This window comes from Lupinus angustifolius, chromosome LG11 (assembly GCF_001865875.1).
Source record: "Lupinus angustifolius cultivar Tanjil chromosome LG11, LupAngTanjil_v1.0, whole genome shotgun sequence".
NCBI lineage: Eukaryota > Viridiplantae > Streptophyta > Magnoliopsida > Fabales > Fabaceae > Lupinus > Lupinus angustifolius.
In genome coordinates, this window is record NC_032019.1 from 12,783,278 (window position 1) to 12,789,477 (window position 6,200).

Below are 6,200 nucleotides of genomic sequence, written 5' to 3' on the forward strand. Positions count from 1 at the left end.
AACTTATGTTTTAATATGAATTTCATTGCTTGTTTTAGGAGCTAAAATTGCAAAGACCTGTATGTCGTGGTGAGGTTGTTTTGTCAACTTTGTTGAAGAAGGATGAAAGCTATGTGAGAGAAGAAGGAAAAACTCTAGATGTAAGTAATTTAAAGTATTTTAACACATGTGTTACATATGTCCTAAAAATCTAGTTGTAAGTACACAACTTTTACCTTATTCTTTAAACTTTGGTATGTTGAATGTTGGAATGCAAGTTAAACCTCAGTGCCCTTAATGACATTTTGAGTATATCATAGCTCTTATGCTTATTGGGGCAAACCATTATGTCATTGGCTTTATATAAATTATTAATTTCTTGTCACTTACTAGGATAAAATATCAGAGTATTTACCTCAAGATCAAGAAAATGTCACTACTTCAGGTGTTTTATCGAAGGTATTTGCTCATCCTAATGATGCAATTGAAAAGGCATATGGAGCTGAACATTCAGGTCGAGTGTATAGTTTGGGCATTGGTATTTGTCCCTCCAATGTTTTTGGAACGTCTAGGCATTTTACTGGTTTTATGGATTCTAGTGGCTCTAGTCAACAAAATGTTGAAGAATTAAAGAAGTATGTACAAACTTTGGAAGTAAAGCTATCAGGATATGAAGAGACCAAGGAGAAACTTGCACATTCTCATAATTGATTGACTACTCTTGAGAATTTTCTAGACGAAAAATTTGGTAGTGAGTTAACCACTTTCGCTTGTGATGTTCCACCATCTTAGTTATTATGGTTTCTTAGATATTCATGAACTTGTATGATCTTAATATTTTGTTTTTTTATAAGGATTTTTGAATGTTAAACATTTCTTAATTGTATAAGATTTGCTTTTCTAATGGTATAACACTTTTACTACCATTATTATCAGCTAGCAAATATTTAATTTTATTATAAATTTACCATTATATTATAGAAAATAAAGATTGTTAGCCAATGACACATTGGGATCATGAGAGGAGTATGTATGAAATTAATTTTAAATAAATTTAATTGGCCACTGTTGGATTGTAGCAAAATAAATAACTTAGTGGCAAAATCATCAAGTTAGCCACGGTTTCAACCGTAGCTGAATTGTATAGACAATGGCTAGATAAATATTACCACACTTTCCAGTAGTGTAGCGAATTGATATAATGACCGTGGCTAAATTTTAGCAACGCCACTCCTTGCCACAACAACAACAACTGTGGCCACTCAATTTAGCTACGGTTTTTTTGCAAATTAGCCACGGTTTCAACCGTGGCTCAGAGGAAGGTTTACTGTAGTGATATTGACGGCTATAATGGTCAATGGTTCCAAACTTAAAACCTCGGAAACTAACAAAACCTAAATGCTTTAGACAATTAAAGGTAAATGTGACTAATGCAACTACAATTATGACCACGACACGAATTCAATGACTTCCAAAATCCTAATATTGGTGTCTGCAATGACAGACATGGGTCCCAATTTATAACTTTTGTAAGTAATTGTGAACCATACAACTATAATTGGGGCCTCCTATATAGTAAATCACTTTTGAATATTATTAAAAGAAGCTAACCTGCATTTCAAGTACATGCATCCATGAGATTTGTCAACAAAGATCCTACACTTTGGACATCTCATCCACTTGTTATTATTTGTAAGCCGCTTCAACATGATATCTACCTTTTCTCTCTCAACCTTATTCATTTTCTGAAACTTATCACACTTAATCCCATCATGCCACAACACCCTACACTACGCATAGAATAATCTCCTACAATTAGGGCACTCAGATTCCTTCACCAACTCTCCACCATCGTTAACCATAAGCACAAAGCAATCCTTATAAGGACAATGGAATTTCTCATTTTCAAGAATCATAGCCTAACACAAAGCATCACCCCAACGATCAAACACTTCCTTCGGAAGAATTTCACGACAACGTTGAAGCTCCAATAGCTCGACTTCACATTCAGGTTGAGGGCACCGAGTTTTAACAATTTTCTCATGATGCTTGGATTCAACGTACATTACTACACAGTCAGTGCAATAAGAGTGAGAGAAATTATGGATACAAAACTCGTCATTTAGGGTTTTGGTTTCAATGCAAATTTGACATAAGAAAGGAGTGATAGTATTATTATTGGAATTATGGATCCATCTTGTTTCCATAGGTACAAAAGTTTTGTAATTAATTAATTAATTATAACATTTATTGCTATATTAATTAATTATAAGAATGTATTACTGGATGCATATTTTTTTAATGGAAACTTTAACATTTGCTGTAGGATAGACATCAGGAAAAGGAATGCATTAACGAATATGTGTTAGTTCGCCTAAAGTTCGGGCTAAACTAGATCAGAAAAAAAAAGTTATGGTATAATTTATTTATATTAAATTGCAATTCAAACATCCCTATGAATTGTTTTATCATATGAAATAAATAAATTAATATTGTATCATTTATTGCTATATTAATTAATTATAGGAATGTATTAATGGATGCACATTATTTTAATGGAAACTTTAATATTTAGTTTAGGATAGTCAATTCAAAATGGATTGTATAGATGAATATATGTTAGCCCGTATAAAGTTTCGGCTAAACTGCACGAGAATAAAAAGTTACAGTATAATTTATGTATATCAAATTGCAGCTCAAACTCGCCCTAAGCGGATTTTGCGTTATGGCGGTCAAGCAGTCCATATAACGTATAACTTTTCTAACACATGTGTCATGTCAAATTCAACCAAACTCATAAATTTAATACCCCATGTTTGAGTTAGGACATGGTGTCAAGTTCTCTTATATGGTTTTTAACCTAAATCATTTATTAAATCAGTCATTCCTACTTGACTTTCACTTTCTAATAAAACATAATTTGTGACTTTACTTTATATAAATAATTGAAAACTATCAAAAATAATGTCATGTCTATTTATAGTCAACGTAATATAGACCCAAGTTCACGATGAACTCTATATCTCATAATATAATCATCATCAATCATAATACATCATCATCAGTTTTACTTTATGTACGAAGATCACTTGTATTTCATTATTCACACTTTCATTATTAACACATAAGAGATGAATTTAGTTGTAAGGGGTTACTATGGTAAATAATTATGTTGCCTTTTAGTTTTGGTGTAAAATCTATTGTTCTTTACTAAATTTTTGTTGTAAAAGATAAATATAATTAAGTATACAATATAATTTAGAAATGGAAAGGGGTGTCTATATGGTTTAAATTTAATACTAGTGTGATTAAAAGGACATTATGAAAAATAAGGCAAATAATATAATGTTTCACTCTATCACATCATTGTAATTTATAAATATTTATATTATAAATTTTACTCTATTTTTTGTTCAAAGTTCATAAAACCAATATGTATTTATTATCTATTTTTTATTATAAATTTATAGTACCATTATGATCTAAAAAAAATTTAATCAGAGATTTATTTCTAACTTAAAGATCCAAAAAACAAAAAAGGGTAGCCCTAACTCACCTAGGTTTGTCATTATCTATGTTATGTTAGAAAATTAGAATTAAAATGAGAGATAGATGTGAATATATTTTAGTAAAGAGGGTTACGTTCTCATTCTTGGTATCTTACTGTCTAAGTTTGATCTATTAAAGTCTTATTGGCTAATGGTCCACCTTGTTTCGGTAGGTGAAAAAATTTGTAATTAATTAATTATAGGAATGTGTTAATGGGTGTGTCATTTTTTAAGGATATGAAATAAATAAATTAATATTATAACAATTAATGCGATATTAAATAATTATAGGAATGTATTAATGGGTGCACAATCTTTTAATGGAAACTTTAACATTTGGATTAGGATAGACATCTAAAAAAGGAGTACACTGACGAATATGTGTTAGTCCACATAAATTTTGGCCTAAACCGGATCTGACAAAAAAGTTAGGGTATAAGTTTTTTTTGGGTACATAGTTGGAGTACAATTTATGTATATAAAATTGGCTGCTCAAACTCGCCCTAAGCAAATTGTGGGTTGTGGCGGCTAAGCAATACATGTAATATTAAAAAATATTTATTTAAATTGTAACCTATTTAATTTGTTTTTAAGATATATATATATATATATATATATATGTATATATATAATTTCATATTAACACATAATTTTTTCTAATAGATTTGTAATGCCTAATTCAATCAAACTCATAAATCTAATAACCTATATTGAGTTAGGACATGATGTCAAGTTTACATATATGATTTTTAATCTAAGTCATTTATTAAATCAATAATTTTTACTGGACTTTCACTTCCTAAAAGATATATATATATATATATATATATATAATTTCATATTAACACGTATTTTTTCTAATACATTTGTTATACCTAATTCAATCAAACTCAAAAATCCAATACCCTATATTTGAGTTAGGACATGATGTCAAGTTTACATATATGATTTCTAATCTAAGTCATTTATTAAATCAATCATTTGTACTGGACTTTCACTTTCTAACAAAATATAATTTGTGACTTCACTTTAATATATAAATTGTTGGAAACTATAAAAAATAATGTTAGGTTAGTGTATAGTAATGGTAGTTTAGACTCAAGTTCACAGGGAACTCTATATCTCATAATATAATCATCATAATAATATATGATCATCATTTTTTACTTTCCGTACGAAAATCAATAATATTCGCATTGTTAATACCTTCATTGTGAACTCATACGAGTTGGATTTGGTTGTGTGAGGTTCTCTATGATAAATGATTATGTTGTTTTCTAGTTTTGTTGTAAAAGTTATTGTTCTTTATTAAGTTTTTGTTGTAAAAGTTAAATCTAATTAAGTACATAGTGAAAATAAGAAAGGAAAAGTGAAGTCTATATGTTTTAACATTTCTGCCCATTTGAATCTAATTAAGTACATAGTGATATTAAGAAAGGAAATGTGAAGTCTATATGTTTTAACATTTCTTCCCATTTGATTTAATCCTATTTTTGTAGTGTGATTAAAAGGACATTATAAAAAATAGGACGAATAATATAATGTTTCACTTTATAATATCATTGTAATTTATAAATATTTATGTTTTAAAATTTATTCTATTTTTTGTTCAAAGTTCTTAACACCAATATTTATTATATTTTTTTCATTATAAATTCATAGTATCATTATGTTGTACAACAATTTGGTTAATTACCAAGTCAAAGGTCCAAAAAAAATTAAAAAGATATGAAAAGCAAAGCACTCACCCACCCGGATAAATTCGATCTGAACCCAGTTTTAATATAGCATGACCAATCTCAGCTAAAAAAATTGATTAAATAAAAATTACTTAATATAATACTCAAATCCTTCGAATTTTCGGGATTTGGCGGGCCAAAACGACCATTTTGATATGTCTACTCTTGGAATAATTGTTTGGGTTGTGTTAACAAATGCAAAGTGTATTATTTAAGGAAACACAATATGTAAAAAACTAACTATGTTAGAAGGTTAAAATATTATTTTCTATGCCTTTCCCATTTTAAAAAATATCCCTAGGAACTTATTAATTTTTCAAGGACTATTTAATTAATGATCATTAAAATGAATTGCATACATTTATTGTGTGATAAAAGTAGAGAGAATTAATTGGATTGTTTAACAACGTTGATTCAACAACATTTGTGTGTTGATCGCTATTAAATGTTAGGCGGAAAGGAATTAACAACTCTCCATATAGCTGAAAATGAACCGAACTAACTCGGTATTCGTTCAAAACTTGACTCGTTATTTAGCTCCACAAACTTGGTTAATGAACAAAATGAGCAGAACTTGAAATGGATATAGTTCAACTCGTTAGGTTATGAGCTAGCTCCACACACACACACACATATATATATAACTAATTTTTTATGTTTACAGTTATTATACCTTGCATTATTATTATATTTATTGTTATAATATTTACATATATATATGTATATATATAACCTTGTACTGAATGTTCTTTAAACAAATTAATTATTTGAATTGTCCAAATAAATTAATTCTAGCTGATTCGAATAGTTCAAGAACTTTAACCGAGGTGAACTCGAGCTAAAAAAATAATTCGTATCAAACTCGAGTTGAGTTTTAAGCTGAGACTATCCTTATCAAGCTGAACCGAGTTGAGCTCTAGCTCGGCTCGTTTCA